The sequence below is a fragment of the Sturnira hondurensis genome, unplaced genomic scaffold, assembly GCF_014824575.4.
Source record: "Sturnira hondurensis isolate 20B ecotype Veracruz unplaced genomic scaffold, ASM1482457v3 Scaffold0001872, whole genome shotgun sequence".
Classification (NCBI taxonomy): Eukaryota; Metazoa; Chordata; class Mammalia; order Chiroptera; family Phyllostomidae; genus Sturnira; species Sturnira hondurensis.
This window is the reverse complement of record NW_028074503.1, coordinates 12,492,355-12,513,142: the sequence shown is the minus strand read 5'-3', so window position 1 is coordinate 12,513,142 and position 20,788 is coordinate 12,492,355. Positions and strand designations below refer to the sequence as shown.

Sequence of the window (20,788 nt, the reverse complement as noted above, 5' to 3'; positions counted from 1 at the left end):
AATTTATTTATATTTTTAAGTTTAGTGACTGGGAACTACATTTACCCAACATCTCATAAATGAATGGAATCACCATTTTAGTTCCACATAGAATCCCAATAAACCAAATTCACACACCTTTAAGATTATGAGAGAATTATCCACTGTCATTTTGAAGTTATTCAAAATATAAAAGAAGCAACATTGTCTTTTGGATTAGATTTAGACAGTGATCAACACTCTGCCAGTTGCATTGTTTTATTCAGAACTGGGAACAGAGGTATATTCTCATGTTCTGGAAGTCACCATTGTTTGAAGTAGATAATGAAGCCATGCTTTGAAAACCAGACTCAGGAGGTAGAAAGACACACAATTTCCTCAATAAGACCCCCACTCAATTCCTCTATTCCTCTTTGTTCTGCTCTGAAATGTCGATGGCATATTGCAGACTAATTGTAAAGTACCAATCTCATGTCTTTTGAAGCATGGAAAGGTAATTATAAATGATGATGTAAAAAATACTTACCCATCCATTTTATGGCCAGGCCAAACAAAGCTTAATGTGCACACGTGAGCATGCGTGTCTGCTCAATCGTACCCAACTTGGAAACTGCACCTAACCTAGACCAGGGCCTGCTTTCATTTAAGCGTTATAAAATCTCCCCATGGGCAGCCTGTGAGATGTTAGCCTTTTCTCACATGCAGGCTTGTTAATGATTAAACTGCCATTAGCACCATCAAATTTTCCTCTAGTTTATAGCATTAAAACATGGTTTTATCTCATTTGGGCTTATTACTCTGCTATTAAAAATTTTAATATATTTTAAAAATTGGATGACCTTTAGCATAGAATGAAGTATTATGGCATTTGCTTAATAGCAACCAGGAGGAGTTGTCAGGGTCATCTCTGTGTCTCACACCTCATAGCTCACAAGATTTCCGATGGTAATAATTGAAAAATAAACAAAAGGCACAAAATGAAGTCTTTTTCTGCCTGGCACCCCACTGAGAGTACAAAATGCTGACAGTATTTAACCCAATTTTCTTTTCATGGAAGCAGAGAAGCACTTCAAAGAGAAATAGCCCAATGTCCATCTCCAGTTCTTTGTCTCAAACACACTCACCTAAGATTCAGTGAAGAAACCGCATGAACTTTCCAAAACCATCTATTTTTTCTTCGAAATGGCAGTTGACTGTGTCATTTAAAGACTTCCCAAACACGTCATCCAGGGAGCGGTAAATCCTATTTATCTGCAATGAGAAAACAGGCTTTTCTTTAACCTAAGCAGCTCATACATGTTTTTTACAGAAACAGGAATATGTCAGGACGGGCATATCTAGAGCAAATTGTCTTATACAAAAAACTCGTAATGATTTGCAATACTTGACTTAGAGCCTTGGTTTTCATTCACTATTAGAAATATTCAGAAAAAAGAGGTATTTGTGCAAGAAGTCATTTTATAGATGAGGGGGGTGAAGCCCAGGGGGTGGAGTGATATGAAAGATGAAGCAGCTGGTTAGTAACAAGAGAGTGGCCTTGAATCATGAGCTCTAAACCTAGCTTGATTTTAAAAAATCCAGGAACAAGAAAAGATGGAATCTTTCATGTGTGCAAAGTAGGCGGTTTTCTGGAATAACGTGTCACCGTAATTTCTGTGAAGGCCGAGAAAATGACAGCTGCATCAGGTCAGTGCCCTGGACCAGCTGTTCCTCTACCGGTTTCAGCTCGAACAGTTGTAAGTGGACATGCAACCTGAAATTACTTAGTGTTCCACATGATTTATTATGTTGTATAGTAATAACAGAAACAGTAAATTGTTGAGAAAGGTGTTAATGTTTCTTAACGAAGATGACCAATCACACGCTTTTGCCGTCTGAAAGGAGTCATGTTTGAGAGCTGAAAGAGATTGGCTCCCTGATGCTGACGATTCCCCGCCCCTCTGGCCCAGCTGCCCTGTTCACCTGCTCCCATCAGTTAGTCTTTCTCCCCATTCCTCTCTCTCCTGCCCTCCCCCGTTCCTTTTTACCGACACACAGGCTGGCTGTCACTATTCCAGGGGCTAGATGGCTAGAAGCAGCAGAAATCTGACGCTTAGAAAACCCCATGTTAAGATGAAGGGCAAAGTAGGGAGCAGGGGCGATCATAGGAAATAAAGGGGAGAAAGCATTTGCTGGCAGTGGGAGAGGACAGTGAAGGGACAGGAGGAGCCCAGCTCTGCACCCTGGACGGAGGGCAGAGGTGTGCTCTGACTCCAGCTCCACCCGGTACTTTCCTCCCCCAGCCATTTTCTTTAGCACAGGTTGTCTAAAATGATTACAATGGTTATTTAGTTCGTAGGGTTTCAGGCATCCTATGAGTTTAGATTCAAAGAGAAACTTCTATTCAATAACTCTCCCTGCCTCTAGTCCAAGTTCTCAGATATATTCCTTATTATGGCATAAGATTTACTTTACGGCAGATAAAGAAATTTTCATGACACTATTAACCCTTGTTCTGCTACCGTAGAATCCGACTGTCTTTCTCTGTACTTAGATCCCAGGTACATACATGAATTTGGAATTCGTGAATTAAATATATTACTGGAACAGTAGTGTTTTTAGATTTTTTTTTGTTTTCTAAACTCCATGCTATTATTTTTATATTAAGGTTCAGCTAAATTAGATATGCATCTGGGAATAAGTTATGTATTAAAAACATTAACCCCCCTCTCATCAATGTAGCTCTCTAAGCCATATCATTAGAAAATAAATGGAAATCCTACACATTCTAATATATGCTTTTATTTATATATGAATATATATAGTTTACACACTTAGATACACTTCTATCCAACTATATCTGTCAATAAAGAGTCATTGGAGAAATCCTGCCCTGGCTGGCATAGCTCAGTGGATTGAGCGCGGGCCTGCGAACCAGACAATCGAGGTTCGATTCCCAGTCAGGGCACATGCCTGGGTTGCAGTCCAGTTCCCTGCAGGCCAACTCCCAGCAGGGGATGCACAAAAGGCAACCATACATGATGTTTCTCTCCCTCTCTCCTTCCCCTCTAAAGATAAATAAATAAATAAAATCTTTGAAAAAAAGAAAGAGTCATTGGAGAAATCCTTTGGTAATGGCAAGGGGACCTCTTAAGATGGTGTTATTGGTGGTTACTCCTCTACCTGGAAATTTTGGGAAGGATGTTTTGCATTCAGCTTTTTCCCAGGTCCTTGGGTCATCCCAGATGGCCTTAGACTAGGAGGGATCTGAGACAAGGGCTCAGACAGGGACGCTGTGTTAAAGTCCCCTTTGGGTGGCTCAGCTTGTACACCTAAACCAGGATCTATGACCCTAATGGAAGTTACGACTTGGATGATATCTTCATTGTACGCTGCCTTTAGTTCTTGCTACTTCTCCTCCACCCGCAAGTGGCTCCCGTCCAGCCTGTTTCTCACAGGCAGTGATCAAAAGCTGTTGTCTGGTCTGAAGGCAGCTTCATCCCTTGGCTTCTGTTCCCCGGAGCAGGCAGAACTGAATCATATCCGTAATTCTTTTTACTCTCAAGCCTCCCAAACTGCCATTGAATTAAAGGCATCAATCCTACTCTCCTCTCTTGCTGCAGCCCACTGGACATGGCAAAGTGAAATTCTCATGTGAACATTGGGTAGAAACAGAAAATGATACCTTTCTCTCTTTAAATTCTTATTTAAATTGTCCATCGGTTATCACAACCTGTGATATTATCACAACCTATCGCATTAGTTTGACTAATGTGTGAGTAGAAATGAAAATTCAGTGCCATGGAGTAAAATAAAATACCTTCTCCTTTATCTAGTTTCCTAAAGAGCATTCCATTCATGTCCAAATGGGAGTCAGGAATCAATACCTTACCATGGAGTACAAGAGAAGGAAGAATCTTATTCATTTGGAGTGCCATATGTTAGGCACATAGGTTGAACAGATGTTGCAGGAAGCAGATTTTTGCTTAATAAAAAACGCCCCTCGCCCAGGCTGGTGTAGCTCAGTGGATTGAGTGCGGGCCTGCGAACCAGAGTATCACAGTTCGATTCCCAGCCAGGGCACATGCCTGGGTTGCAGGCCAGTTCCCAGCAGGGGATGGACGAGAGGCAACCATACATTGATATTCTCTCCCTGTCTCCTTCCCTTCCCTTCTAAAAGATAAATAAATAAAAATTAAAAAAAACGCTCCTCAATGTAGAGCACACAAAAATCGAAGGGACCACCTAAGAAAGACTAATCTTCACACTAGTGGTATCGATTAAGTAAAAGCTGGCCAATCATTTGTCATGGTGGGATGTGGTCGAGCATGAGGATGGTGTAAGGAGTCACCCCAACTGAGATTCTGTGAGAGTCAGCCAGATACTAGATTCGAGTGGAGTTAATATTCACGTGTTTATTTATATTTATGTCTTCACTGATACTCCATCTAAAACAGCTCTCCTCTCTCGCTCTCCATTGCTCGCCCTGCCGTGTAGTTCGTACAGCACTTCCACCACTTACCTGTTGTCCCTGCACACGGGCGTATGAGCTCCATGACGGCAGGAGCTTGATCCACCTTTGTAGCCCTCATGCTGAGAGCAATGCCTGACCAATAATAGGCTTGCAGTAATATTTATTGCCTAAATATATATTTTAGTCCTCCTTTCTTAAACATATTTAATCTAATTTCCTCTTTCTTACCCCCATGAGTTTGCACCCTACTGAAAATAATTTCACCACACTGGAAAAAATGAAGAACATGAGTAGGCGTTTTTATCTACTTTCATTGTTATGTAAAAATAGGGTAGTCTCCATGTGAGGATGAAGTTCTCTATTTCTGTTGTTTCTTCTTCTCTTTTAGTTGTGCTTGGGAGATCACAGCACCAGGAGTCTAGCTTACTGGGTTTCAGAGGTTAGAATGAAGATGACTTTTGTGAAGCAGCTACAGATAATGATCACGGTGGGTATGCAAAGCACGCTCCAGAGAAATGCAAAGATTAAGAACGACGCTGTATTCATAAACTTATCAAACTTAGTCTTTTCTTGTGCTTGACACTATTTGGGGCATAAGTTGTAGCAGCTGTTAAGGGAGTTTAGCTGAAAAAGATTAAAATCCCTTGAAACACGATAATCACTTGTTCAGATAACTTAAATAGGTTCTGCTTTTTAGGAGCGACTCTTTGTGCCATATTCACAAATGGCATACAAATGGCATACAGGGTGTTCACACCAGTGCTTAAGCTGAGCTCAGGATTCTGACTACCCTGCTTCTGCAAACTCAGCATCGGCCAGATCCTCAACAACACAGAAGAGGCTGAAAGATGAAGAATAACTCCTTAGGTCTGTAAGCATCTTCTGAGGTCCCTGAAAGGTCCCGGAAACATCATTTGGTGTTCTGGAAAGAAGACCGAAGTAGGATTGGAAGCCTGGGTTTTATTTTGCTTTCTACCACTAACTAGTTGTGTACGTGTTTTTTATTAGTGAAATGAGGGTATTTGGCCTAGACCCATAGTTCTCAACCAGGGGTGATGTGACTCCTGTCGCCGGGACATTTAGCAACATTTAGAAACATTTTATGATTTGGGGGGGGGGCGGTAGCTGCAACAGGCGTCTAGTAGGTAGAGGTCAGCAATGCTGCTGGACCTGTAAGGCACAGGAGAGCCCCCCACAAAAATAACTAACCAGCCCAAAAGGACAGTAGTGCCTAGGCTAGAAACCTTGGTCTAGAAGGTTCACAGGTCCTATCCATACCTCTGGGCTAATTCCGCCTCTGAAACCTCCTCCAATTTCATATCACACATCAACCCCCTTCCTGGACCTTCCAGCTCTACTCTTAGAGTTTCTCCTTCATACCCAGGCCTTAGTGTTTCCACACCACCCTCTGACTCCATTGTAGCACAGGTTACCATGTTAAATTACCAGGAAATTTCTTCTTTGTCTATGTGCAACTGCAGGGCAGAGACTGCTTTATTTCTTCATCCTCTTTAATGATAAATAATAATCCTCACTAAATGTTTATGTGATTGATGGTGGGACAAGCAGCAAAGGTGAGGCTCAGTGTTTTCTCACTTGGTTCCTACATAAAGCTGTGGCAGCTCAGCTTTATTCAGCTCATTTTACTAGATTATCAGTTATTGGACTAAAAATGTCAAAGCGACTTAGGAAGCTCCAGTGAAATGGATTTGGAATCATGGCCTTTGAACTAAACTCAGAATCACCCCAAACACAAGGATATTAGGTCAGAGTCAGGGAGAGGACTGCTGGAGGTGGGACTGTCTCGATGCTTTAGCTCTGGGGATAGAAGGCTCACGGACACTTGCATACCCTCTCTGTTCCAAGAACTTGTTCTTTTTGACAAAGAATTCTGCCTGAGAAGCAAGAAGGTCTTGGGTGTCTGCACATATTTCCTATGAAGGTCATAGTTTGTTACTTCAAGCTCCTGGGATAAAGAGGCCGTGGCACTGGGGCAGTTTAGTTGTTCAGTCTAGTGAGGTCTCATCACAGAAGCGCATAATCACAAAACCTGGCAGGCCCCTCCCACCAGACATTCCAGGCGCCAAGGGATGTGCTCTTGAGATTGGCTGCATCTGCCCTGTGCTAGCTGGCCACCTAATTTCTATGAAGTTTTTAAGTTTTGGGCCAAATAATCAGGCAAATTAATCTCATAGGGAATAAAGTATATGTATAATTATCCCACTGAATGACAGCCCAAGAAATACAGAAACATGAATGATACTTCACAATTCCACAAACTTAGGTACCTAGACAGGGAAAATAGAGTCAGTGCCTCCCTCGTCAGTCCCCTACTTGAACACTCCCTATCATAATAGGACTTTGAGAGAATATTTGAGCAAGTGAAGGATACTAGCTAAGTATTGAGTTTCACTCTTGACATTTCTAATAGACAGGAATAAAAAAATCATACTCCATCACTTACATTAAAATAAGATAAAGCAGAGAGAACAATAGCATTTGGACAAAATAGCTGTCAGAAGGAATGGACACATACATTGAGCCCAGGATGTAGAATTTTTTTATACCATAAAGCTAGAAGCCTGCTGACATACAGAGACACTTAAAAAAATTATGGTGGCTTGCCTGTCAACATCAGTTCAGGTGGGTATTCAGTCAACTGTTTTACCGGTGCTGAGAAGCAAGTAGGCAGTTGATAATGGATTTCTCAGGTCTGTTTTGTGCAATTTTTTTTCAGAGAGACTGTATTCGTGTCTCTCTCTGTTGTGTCTTACTGCAAGCTTAGGACAGTTGCTTTAATGCAGATACTATTGGCATTTTAATTAATTAATTAAAATTTCTATTCTCACTGGAGGACACTTTTATCATTGGTTTTGGAGAGAGAGGAAAGGAAGAAACACTACCAATGCAAGACAGATGCATCGATTGGTGGCCCCCTGCACACACCTAGTCCGGGACCATATGCACCTGCAGGGGACACAGAACTGCAGCCCAGGTATGTGCCCTGAACAGCAATCAAACGTGCAACCCTTTCCTATGGGACAGCCAACTGAGTAACCTCAGCCACTGTGATAGTATTTGAGTTTTAAAAGAACATTGTCCCTTATGTTTAATGACCTGAGCTCACAGAGGAGTGCAATCACTAAGAACTCACTCAGCCTATCATTTTTTTCTTTTTTCAAAATAAGGAATGTAAAAATAATTAGCTATATGTTAGCATTGATGAATAGGCAAGTTTAATAAAAAACAAATCAAGAGATGGCTCGAAATTATAGAGATTTTAAAAATCAAAGTAACATTCCTTTTAGGAAGTGTGGCAAATTCAATGAATTATAAAAAATAATATTGTCCAAATTCCCCTACTCAGAGACAATCATTATGAAGATTTTATACATTTACTTCCAATTATATATATACACATATGTTTATGTGCACACATATATATACTCATAATTTTTAATGAAATTGAGGAATTATAAAACTATAATAATTTTGTTTTAATTTGAAAAAAAATTTTTTGTATCTATTATTGGTGGTCCATAAATATTCAGCATAAATACTTCCTACTTTACAGCTACGAGATTATGTGATCAAACTTGCTAAAGAGTATGACATATGAGGACATGTGACATTCATAGTCACTGAAAGCTTCTATTTTATACACTCACATTTACACTGAACACATTTCTGCTACATTTCAGCATAAGACGGTATAGGTCATCAATTTTGTTTTATAGCAGTGCTTACTCAGTTGTGGAAATCCCTATTGTACAAAACCTATGTATCCCAAAGTATCAGAAAAATATGCAGTCATTTTCCCAGAATACACTTAAAGAGAATGATTATCTCATTTTGTATCTTTCTAAAAAATTCAATTACAAAACCAATAAATGTCTCATTTGCTGACACAAATAATGACTAAACTGAAGTGTCTCAAACTTTCTAGATGAAAAATCTCTTTTTATGAATGAAATAGAGCAATATGAAACTAAAACAGAGTACAGGCCAACACTATCCTATAGGGGTGACCTCATTAAACCTTTAAAGTCCTCGTGTTGAAGTTAATTCCAAGTAAGGCAGAAAGATTAACATACTTTTGCTGACCAAGAAAAAAATTGCTTACTCCAGCTCAGCACTTTGTCTCTTGCAGCTCAGTACACCTGCTTATTGGTCAAAACAGTCGCAGTGAACTTTAATGGTTAAATCAAAGTGTGTCAGAGATTTATCCAATTAATTTATAAAAAGACAATTTAAAAAATTAGCCACATAAAGATGTATCTATCTAGATTTTAGTGAAATTTCTCTGGTAATATGTGACTATAAATGTCTTGCTCATATTTTATGTTCATTCATTTGTTAAAGTCCTGCACACTTCTAGGAGATTAGTGACACAATGTGATTTGATATGTGTGTCTGATTGATTTTACCATGATGTAGAGATCAAAACAAATAGAAAAGAAGAAAGGAAGGCAGAAAGAAAGAAGGTAAGGAAGGAAAGAAGGAAGGAAAGGAGTCATGAAGCTGGATATAGGGGGAAGAAACAAATATAAAAAATGTTTTCTAAGATCTTTACCTATTGCATTAGTAACATTAAAAAAGGGGATGGATGGATAGGAGAGTAAATATTTGCATGCAGAGTATCATACCTGTGAGGTTGGTGGGTATGATACAAATATCCTACAAATATCCTGAATGAAATTTTTGTATTAAGCACATAGAATTCTACATTTTTTAAAGAAATTATTTTTCTCTACTATGTATAAAACCTAACCAGAAAGCTCACTGTCATAAAACAACATCCATACAAACATGGTACTTGTTTGGATACAATTTCAATGACAAACTCTTTAGCATGAAAATCAGATTCCTAATTATTATTACTTTTTGCTTGAAATCTATCTTCTTTATCTTGTTTTCCCTGGAAAAAAAATATTTATGTGCAGAATATGGATGGGTGTTTTCTCAGACAACAGGATGCTTTTTGTGGAAATAGTAGTAAAGGGACCGCAGGATCTAATCTTGGCAAAGAACGCTCAGGGGCTCCCCTTCAGAGACGCATTTCTGCCTTGACTGATGACGGCCTCAGGCACGCCACAGGACGTAGTAGCCGCCTGAGGGTTACTGAAAGCCTGACTTATCATTTTCATCTGACTCAGAGAAGATGCGTGTCTTTTTTTTAATGGAGATAGATAATGTAGCATTTAATTTGGTATCAGTAAGTTGCCATGACACCTTGGAGTAAAAAAAGATGATACTATACCCTACATCATAGCTTCTCAAACATGTTGTTCTGAAGACCCCTAAGAACTTATGTTTATGTGTGTTACATCTATCAATATTTACCTTGTTAGAGAACATAAAAATTATAAAACATTTATTTATAAATCTATTTACATAAGAATGATAAACCCATTCAATGTAACAAATAATATATTAATGAAATAAAAATAGTTTCTGCAACAAAAATGTTGTGAGAATTATAGCAAGGCTTTACATTTTTTGGAAATCTCTTTAATAACTGGCATAATAGAAAGAAGATAGCTAGATTTTTATATCTGCTTCAGCATCTAGTCTATTATAATATGTGAAGAAACTCCAAGTTAACATGGACATGAGGTTGGAAAAGACAGTGTTTTCACAGTGTTTAAGGTAATTGTGAAACAAGCAACTGTTTCTTACAGGTGATTGCCGTGTGGAATCTGGACCACATCAGTGACCTCTGCACTGTCCATTGCATTAAAATCCATTATCTGCCTCATCCTTTGTATAGATTTTTAAGCTCATATATGATTTTATAACATCATGAATCAGTCATTTAAAAAATAACGGTTGACTGAGTTAGGCTGATCTCCCAAATCTTCATGCATTTCATTTTCAATAACAAGAAAGTTATATTCGTCAATATTACCATCAATCTCACCAGAAAGGGCTTTTAGGTATTAGGAACCCACCAACCTCACAGTGACAGATGTACACTTTCCAAGATTCTAATTTTTTCTTCAAACTCTGAATTTTATCATTGTCAGAAAGTACTGTTAATTTTCTCTGAAGTAACAGGCTCACTTTGTTTGTTTGCAAGGAGCTCACTCCCAAGTACCACGTCTAAATAACAGCAGTTTATCTGCCAGTTGTTCTTCCGAGGAAACACGTTGCTCTGTGGGAGAAGTGGCTGGGTCAGTTGGCACTCCAGTCTCACTTCCAGATAACCGCTGCCCCTCAATATATCTCAAGAGCACTTTGGGCATACTTCCCATTTCCTCACACAGAAGTTTGAAAAGATGTGTATTCGAGTAATAAGATTTTTGTTTTTGATGATGCTAATGAATATTTTTAACTGCCTTTAAGAAATAGGTCCTTTCTTATCTTCCTTGAAATTTTAAGAGGTTTACTTGGTCTCTTTTTCCTTTGACCACTTTGCCTATTAACTTGAGTACCAAACAAACAAACAAACAAATGAACCCAGAACAGCCTTAACCACAAGAAAATAATGCTTATTAGTAACACATGCTACTTGGTCTCCACGTTGGAAAAATAACAGGCAGTTGTAATGATGGAGTTAAAATGAAGACTGTGTGCCCCATTTAAAGGAAGCTCCTCCCTTTTGGCTGGGCTATGTAGACTCATAGACCTAGGATGGCCACATCTTCCAATGTTCCTGTTCAGGGTAGGCATCCAGATTTTTACAGGAAATCTTCACATTTATCAACGTTATCTTAAACTGGATAGAACAAACAAAAATGTGGATAGGGTTTTCAGGCTGCGAAGTTTCATTTTTCACCAAAGATATAATTTCATTTTCCTGCCATCTCATGGACCAGTAATAAACTTTGTACTTTAATCATCTCTATCATCACTCAATGGGGACACCAGGTTGGGAGATCGGATGGAGAGGAGCCTTGACCTCCCTCTAGTGGTTAGAAGTTGCCAAAACAAGTAGCTGAACATTCATGCATTCTATTTATTGAAAACTTCCATCTATGTGAAAATCATTAAAATCAGCAAAGCAGACTCTGGCTGTTGTGTGTGACATATGAACCACATGGTAATTTTACTGTTATTTCATATTAGACTCTGGCAATAAAAGTAAGGAGCAGGGACATCAATTCAAGTAGGGCTTGAGATTTTGAAGACACAGGAGTTCTAGTTCTGCCCAAAAGGAAAAGAGAAGAATCCAAAAATGTGAGCTCTAACAGAAGGCAGGGCTAGCAGGACATGCTGCTGGCTGGAAAGTATATATTGTGTTTTATGTATGTAGATGAGAATAGTGTGAGGGGCCATCCAGCTGAGGTAGAATCTAGTCATTCTAGCAGGTTGCTAGTAGCAGCTAATTTGATCCCTGCTTTAAGTATTTAAAAGTAGCTCAGCACTTATTAATTAATGGAGAGCACCTTTTATCCTTCAGTTTAGAAGCTTAACTTGCAGAAAACATTTTTTAGAGTGGAAAATTGGATGAATTTTTCAATTTTGGAAAAATTAAATAGAGTTTTGAATAGGTCAGTAATATAGAGCTAATGAAGATTCTTGACCAAGTTGAAAAATGAATCTAATTACAGCCTTATCATTGGGATGCCCATGTGGTCTTAGGATACTGTCCTCAAGTATTATATGCTTGTAGCTCAAATGTCCACGTTCAAGGATGGTTCCCTCGGTATACTCACTTCCTTGCTGTTTTGACCTCCCTGACACACTCAGATAATTTAATGAACTGAAATACAATTGCTTTTAGACACTCAATGCTTCATTGTCCTTTTGTTTTTAAAACAGTCTGTGAGTTGAGAGAATGTCAGCAAAATCAACCAAAAGAATGTGGCTGTTGTTAAAAGGTCAGCTTTTCAGAAGCTGTAGGCAGCGTTACTGGCATTCTGTCTAGTGGTCACCATAGGCAGCTGGCCATTCATGGGCAGTGAATCAGCAGCTCTGACAACACGATGTATGGTAACCCACTGATATGCAAGACCATACATGCACATGCTCCTTCCAAAAGCATTGGGGAGAGGGAATATTTTATTTTCCATGTTAATTTGGAAGGAAATCCAGGTAGACCATTAAAGCCCCAATGTTAGTTTGTATATGTGTTCATGTATATGTGTGTGTTAGGACCTAGAATACAATATTTATATGTATGGGTTTCTTTTTTTTTTTAAAGATTTTATTTATTTATTTATCTTTAGAGGGGAAAGGAGAGAGGGAGAGAAACATCAATGTATGGTTGCCTTTTGTGCGTCCCCTGCTGGGAGTTGGCCTGCAGGGAACTGGCCTGCAACCCAGGCATGTGCCCTGACTGGGAACCGAACCGCGATCCTCTGGTTCGCAGGCCTGTGCTCAATCCACTGAGCTACACCAGCCAGGGCCTGTATGGGTTTCTTTGCAAAGACAAACATTCAGATCCGGATCTGAAATATCAGAAGCTAGGCATTTCAAGTGGGATATTGTTGTGTTGAGAGTGGGCCATGCGTTAGGTCTGGGCTGTTCAATCAGTCCAATGGCTGCTGGCCACAGGTGGCCACTGAGCAGCTGAAACGTGCCTAGTCCACACTGAGGTGTTGCCGTAACTATAAAAGAGATACTGCATTTCAAAGATACAATACAAAAATAATGAGCGATAGCTTCATAACTTTTTACATTGCTTACATGTCAAAATAATATTTTTGATATATCAGACTAAAGAGAATAAAATTAAATTAACTTGACCTGTTTCTTTCTTTTATTTACCGATTTAAATATTTTATTGTTTCTGCTACTACAGTTACCCCAATTTTCCTTCTTTGTCCCCCTCTACCCAGCATACCCCCCCACTCCCACAGTCATTCTTTTAATTTTTTAATGTGACTTCTAGAACATTTTAAATGACCCATGTGGCTCACACTATATTTCAATGGTACAGTGCTGGTTTAGAAGAAAATATTTGATATCATTTTCTCCCAGTATCTCTCTCTCTCTCTCTCTCACACACACACAAACATGCAGAAGGGACAGGAAGGGGCCATAGTAGTGGGGCATTTAAAGAATACAGACTTCAAAATTCCATTTAAGGTGCTGATGTGGAGATACCGGTTCTCTACGCCAAAGACTGGGTACAGCACAGGCCATAGCACTGAGAGGCACCCGGTGCTGAACGTGAATGCGCCTTGACCTCGGGTCCAGGAGTGAAACGGCATTTATCATAGTTCACTTAATTGTCCACTTTGCTAAGAATGAAAGGGCACTGTCAAAGAAGCTAAGAAATGTTTTCCTCTTTACCATTGTAAAAGAACAAAGTGAGCTCTGTAGAAGTGGATGGATGTGGCTTCCTGAACTTTTTACTTCTGTGTTAGACTTGGATGCTCTCATAAACTATTTGACTGGGCTGGTCCAGACTGTGTCATACACTTTGGACTACTACTTTAACTTAATAACGATTTTGATGAGAGCAAAACCTAGACACTAATTTGGCTATTTAAATCAACCAATGAAGATTCGTAATTTCTAGATATGCCTGAATGTTTTGTTGTGGTGGTGGTTGTTTTTTTTGTGTGGGAGGGGGGCGGTGGGAGGAGTGTTTTGAGTGGGATTTGGCACTGCTATTAAATTATTCCCCTGAACTATGACCAATACAGAGAAGATTCTAGCAACTTTTCTCCAGAACCGTGCTGTGTGCTTCATCCTTTTCAGTTTCAGTCCCTGAATCAGTGGCCTTGCCCAGTTCCTCTCATCTTCTTAGCCAGCACCCAGTTTAAGGACTTTGGAGTCTCAGGGGTGAACAGATACCAATATGGGGTTCCAAAGCCACCCAGCTCTTATCCTTGAATTTCTCTTACACCCGTTTTTAACTTCCATGACTGACTCATCTTTATGAGCACAGCTGGAGAGTGACAAACAGTGAAGCAGAGATCTTGGTAATGGTGGCTGGGCCATTGGGGATGATTGTCTAGTGGTGTATTTGACAACTAAAAGGTGGCCGCGTTCCTGGCTCCTGAATGAGTTGGAAGAAAGGGTGGAGTTTCTCAAATCTTCTTTTATTTAGAACCATGCAATGTCTTTCCTACTCTTAGATAAATAACCTAGTTTGTCCCTCAAGTTCTGAAATTCAGAAAGTCTCTGGGGGCACTTCTTTTGGAGAATGATTCATCATGCTCCTGAAAATCTCTTTCTAGTATTCTTTTTTTAAATGGAAAGTGGTATTTGAGGTCTGTCCAAAATGTATCCAGCCATGTGCTATGAAAAAGAGACATCTATTGATGAAGATACAAGACGCAAGAAACACTGTACATAGGACAGTGATGAGTCAGTAGGCACTTGAGTAGTTGCCCTGTACTCTTCAAAGTAGGCACCTTGGGACCTCACACAGTTCCCCCAATCACTATCCGCTGTCCCATGGTATTTTCCTGAATCTCACTGACAGTCTGAAATCTCTTCCCTTTCAAAGGTGATTTTAGTTTTGGGAAAAGCCAGAAATCATAGGATGCCAAATCTGGACTGTAGGGGGGCTGAGTCGCCTGGATAATTTCACGTTTCACCAAAAAAAAAAACCTCTGTACAAGATGTGATGCATGAGTGAGTGCACTGTCATGATGAAGCTGCCAATTACTAGTTGCCCATAGCTGTGGCCTTCTGAATCATCTGCATAGTTTCTGTGGAAGAATGTTCAAGCTTAACACAGAATTTGATGTAGATTCATTGTCCTATTCATTCAGTCATTTTGAATTCAACAGCCACACAGTACACATACTCACTCAATGGCATCTATTGCCCCTAATGACTAGTACAGTGAAGTTGTCATTGTTCATCCATGCACACTCCAGGGTGCTTTTTTGGCTGCCAGGTTACACCAATGTTGCAAAAACCATTCTTGTTATATTTACAATAGGTGGTTTTTTCCAGACAGACCTTGTATGTAAAATTTGGTGTATTCATTTAAAGCCACAGAAATACTTTAAAGAAAAATAAAGAGTGTATTTTAATGATTTCCCATATTTTTTTACACATATGCTTCCTCACTAAAAAGAGTTGAGTGTTATAGAAGGAACATTTTCATAAGAAAATGAAATCTGTTACAGTATGAACATTTTCTCACAAAACAGATCAACACTTTTACCACTCTTTGGGCTAATTAATTTGCAATCCTTTTAAATTTAGACAATGAAAGAAAATTGTTTTTATACCACATTTCACCCTTTGACAAGTTTTTGTTTTAAGTAAATTTTGACAGGCATTTTCAATGGTTGGGATTTAAAAAACGCTGAGCAGCTATGCAAATATGAGAAGATTACATAAAATAGACTACTGACTTAATCTCACGAAATATTTAAATAACTGTTCTACAGTATTAAACATTTCAACATCTAACAATTAGAATTTTACCTTCTCTTTATTCTAGATTTTATTACCAAAATATAGTTAAAAAGAGATTGCATATATTCTAAGATTTTATAAGTTGTTAATGAAACTCCTTTAGAGTCACCAAAGAAAGGCCGCACCACTGAAGGCTGTGACGTCTGTGACGTCTGTGAAATGCGGTTTGGGAAACTCTACAGGGCTTGGAAGACTTCAATGTGAGAGCTTTTAGAAAGCAACTTCGGATTGCTTCCTGACCCGGAAGTTCAGGAAGAAAGGGGTTAATTGTGATTGGCAGCTCATTTCCAGGCCTTTTAACACCCCATCACCACTAACAGAAGAAGCAAAATGAGACAATTCTCAGACACTCAAGGTAAGAAGAGTCCCTCTGTTCTCTGTGTGATGTGCTGAAGATAAAACCCAAACTGTGTAGCCTTCACTGGCTTAAACAAGATGAATCACTTTGATGAATGGCTTCCTTCACCTTTTCTAGGATTGACGGTCTGGTGCTTCATTCTCAGTCTTTAGCAACACTAACACTGGAAATAAAATCATGACTATCTCTAATTAAAGAAAGAAAAGTAACTTATAACTATGTCTAATCAAAGAAATAAAAGGAACTTACAAACTTTATAAGAACTCATGAACTGTGTAAGAATTGGATAATAATATAAGCTGTCTTGTAATGGAATTCCTCAACCTATATAATTACTATCAAGAACATAAAGCACATTCATATAATTTGATTCTTTCATTTGCAGCAAGAGAAAGAGTTGCTCCAGCGTTTAAGGAGTTTAACTTGGACAACTAAACTTTATTCTAGCTTGTATTAAGGTTACCTCACATACTCCGAGGATACAATCCTGTGAGACACAGGCTACAGTATAGTGACAAGAGCATGGAATTACAGTTGTTGCATTATTTTTCTCTATAGGTATTTCTTCATCTTTAATATAAGGATATAATAGTGCCTATGTAGAGTAATCTTGAGGATTGATTTAGTTAATCAACGTGTTACATCTAGCAAATAACTGTCACTCAATAATTGGAAACTGCTCTAGGATTATTAAGCAGGGTAAGGAGTGGGAAGTAACTAAACAGAAGTGCGGGAGAAAACATTTCTTAAGGGAAAATCTCCTGCCGGGCAATTTGCAACAGCTCCCCTGGGCTCGCTATTTGAGGCCGGCACTGACGGAGCTGGAACACTGCTGTCCAATCAGAAGGGAGCACTGGGACCAGGGACCAGATGAATGACGGAGGCCTCCTAACCTTAGTAAGCGACCACCACCCGACACAAGATTTCCTCTCAGAAGAACACTCTGAATGTGGACGTCAGCAGATTATCTGAAATGGTCTTCTGATGGCTGATAAGGAAACTCCTCACTGTTTTTTACAGTTTCAAGTAAAGCTTAAACAGCGTTAGTAAGCATGGGGGGTCTGAGCAGGCTGAAGTGGGCCATGTGCTGTCTGCAGTCATGTATCATAGGTTTCCAGGTCAGCAGTCTGCTACTTCATTATCAGTGGTATTTATTTATTTATTTATTTATTTATTTATTTATTTATCTTTAGAGGGGAAGGAGAGAGGGAGAGAAACATCAATGTATGGTTGCCTTTTGTGCATCCCCTGCTGGGAGTTGGCCTGCAGGGAACTGGACTGCAACCCAGGCATGTGCCCTGACTGGGAATCGAACCGCGATTCCCTGGTTCGCAGGCCCGCGCTCAATCCACTGAGCTACACCAGCCAGGGCTCTTCGGTGGTATTTAAAAATTCTCTCAGGTTAAGTGGGGTTTTTCCCCCGGTCCTTTTCTTCCAGTGGAGTATTAATACACTGGAGAGAATTGGGCTTTGACTACAGCATTCACTAGGAGACAATCAGGACTCCAGTATTCACTGGGAATCACAGAACCTGCCAGAGGTTCAATTGGTGTGTCTAGGGAATGCAGGAGTAATCACTAAAAATGCTAACTGTAAACCCAGGCAGAGAGCTGTGAAATGAAACAACTAAGGCAACATAGAATTTTATTTTTAGCAATCAACAGGTAGAAGTGTACTCTATTTTCATCCTTTCTGATTTACCATGATTATAAAAATATACAAAAGTCCTGAGTAAATGCATAGTATAGAGATGATAGTAGTGGTAATCCATTTTTAAGTACTTTTGATATGTAATTCTTAATAACATTATTCACCTATGGGATTTTTGTGTAAATCTTGGAATCTTGTAGGAAACAGTAATTTTTTAAAGAAAAATTGAAATGGATTCAGGTTTAATCACTTTGAAACAAATAATTTAATTGTTCTGCTTGGCAATGTGGGTCATTAGAAAGTACTAAAATAAGGTTATTGTTATCTATTTTCAGAAAATGTATTCATTCATTTATATATTTATTATGAACATCGCAGCTCCTAGATTAATACAAGGCTATGAGCTTTGGAAAATACAATGACAAATTGGACCTGCACTCTGTCCCTTATGACCTAGAGATCTTGCAGGGGTGTCAGGCTCATGAAATAATTAGCCTTTATGCAGTATCTAAATGGTGAAAGCCAGGGGAGAGACACATTTGGGATACATGTTAGGGTTTCAGAGGAGGAATAAAAGTGGAGATCATTCCAACTGGGGCACCTGGAGGCCTTCACAGAAGAAATATTACTTATAAAGAGTGGTGGAATTGGGTACCTTTGTCTTGTTCCAGATCTTAAGGGAAAAATTTTTAGTTTTTGCCCATCAAATATGATGTTGGCAGTAGGTTTCTCATATATGGCCTTCATTATGTGGAGGTATGCTCCCTCTATTCCCATTTTGCTGAGTGTTTTTATCATAAATGGGTGCTGGATGTTATCAAATGTTTCTTCAACATCTATGATATGATCGTGTAACTTTTGTCCTTTGTTTCATTTATGTGGTGACCATGTTAATTGATTTGCAAATATTGTACCATTCTTGCATCCCTGGGATGAATCCCACTTGATCATGGTGTATGATCTTTCTAATGTATTGCTGGATCTGGATTGCCAATATTCTGTTGAGGATTGTAGCATCTATGTTCATCAGAGATACTGGCCTGCAATTTTGTTTCTTCGTTGTCTTTACCTGGTTTTGGAATTAGAATAATACTGGCCTCATAAAAAGGGTTTGGGAGTCTTCCCTCTTCTTGAATTTTTTTGGAATAGTTTCAGAAGGAAAGGAGCTAGTTCTCTTTTGAATGTTTGGTAAAATTCTCCTGTGAAGCCATCCAGTCCAGCACTTTTGTGTGCTGGGAGTTTTTTGATTACTGTTTCAATTTCACTAGTTATTATCAGTCTGTTCAGGCTTGGTACTGGAAGTTCTAGCCATAGTGATCAGATAAGGAAAAGAAATAAAAGGTATCCAATTTGGAAAGGAGGAAGTAAAACTGTCATTGTTTGCAGATGACATGACAGTGTACATAGAAAACCCTATAATCGCCACCAAAAAATTACTCTACCTAGTAAGTGAATTTGGAAAAATAGTGGGACACAAAGTCAATATTCAGAGATCGATGGCACTTTTGCACACCAACAAGGAACTATTAGAAACAGAAACTAGGGCAAAAATCCTTTTTACTATAGCAACAAGAAAGATAAAGTATCTAGGAATAAATTTAGCCAAAGAGGTAAAAGACTTATACTTGGAAAACTATTGAACATTGAAGAAAGAATTAAAGAAGATGTGAAATAAATGGAAGCAGATGCTGTGTTCATGGGTTGGAAGAATCAACATCATCAAAATGTTCATACCCAAAGCAATCGATAGATTCAATGCAATTCTTATTAAAATACCAATGGTATTTTTTACTGATCTAGAACAAATGTGTATGAACCAAAAAACCTGAATAGCTTCAGCAATCTTGAGAAAGAAGAATAAATTTGGAGGGATCATAGTATCTGATATAAAACTACATTACAAGGCCACTCTGATGAAAACAGTCTGGTACTGGGGCAGGAACTAACACATAGATCAACGGAACAGAATAGAGAATGCAGAAATAAAGCCAGATCCCTATGGTCAATTAATATTTGACAAAGGGGGCATGAGCATATAATGAAGTAAAATTATCCTCTTCAGTAAATGGTACTGGAAGAACTGAACTGTACATGCAAAAAACTGAAACTAAACCACCAACTTATACCATACACCAGAATAAACTCAAAATGGATACAAGACCTAAATACATATTGTGATAAAAGAAAAGTCCTAGTGAAAAACATAGGCAATAAAATTTCAGATATCCCATGTAGCAATGTTTTTGCTGATATATCTCCTAGGGCAAGGGAAATAAAATAAAAAAAATAAACAAATGGGAATACATCAAATTAAAAAGCTTCAGCATGGCAAGTGAAACCATCATCAAAATGAAAAGGAAATGGACTGTATGGGAGAACATATTTGCCAATGACACATCAGACAAAGGTTTGTAAATGCTTTGTAATGCTTTAGCACCATGTTATGCACGCTTTGTAAATATTTACAAAATGAATGAATGGATGAGTACAAAGCATGGCACACACCAGACACTCAACAAATGCTTCCTGAATTGAACTGCAGAATTTAAGGAAGTCCTATCCAATCAAGGCCTGTCCAAATAAGCAAGTACATGGGCATGTAAGAACAGTGGACAGGGTTATGTGGGAGACATAACAGGAAAGAGCTTGAAATGGTTCCAAATCATATAGAGTCTAGCTAAGGAGACTGGCTGGAATGAGATGAATGAAGAGAAGCCATTGAGCATTTCACAGGTACTGCAGAATAAGGGTGAAACTCTCTGACATGAGTCTCAAGGCTTTCTGAGGTCTGGTGCCTACCCTCTTCAGCCTTCTCTGTCTGTTACTCTTCTCTCTATCCATGCTGGATTCCAACCAGTTCCTCCAGTAGAATTTTCTCTCACCTCCAAGTATCACACATATTTTCCTCCTGGTAACCTTTTTATTTTTACCCTTCTCCCACTCCCTGTCCGGCTAACTCCTGGGTCTTACCTCTAGGTCTAAGCTTTAACATCACTTCTTCCAGGAAGCCTACCTGC

The 20,788-nt window shown here is 38.9% G+C and overlaps 1 protein-coding gene across 21 annotated transcripts in view; it reads right to left on the bottom strand.

The window, feature by feature from the left end:
* The window catches only part of DTNA (dystrobrevin alpha), a 364,229-nt gene that overhangs the window by 190,979 nt on the left and 152,462 nt on the right, over nt 1-20,788 (bottom strand). For all 21 annotated transcript variants that reach the window (XM_037032686.1, XM_037032731.1, XM_037032679.1 and 18 more), the window contains exon 2: nt 1,104-1,230. The gene's annotated coding sequence lies outside the window, so the exon portion shown is untranslated. The remainder of the gene's footprint in view (nt 1-1,103; nt 1,231-20,788) is intronic.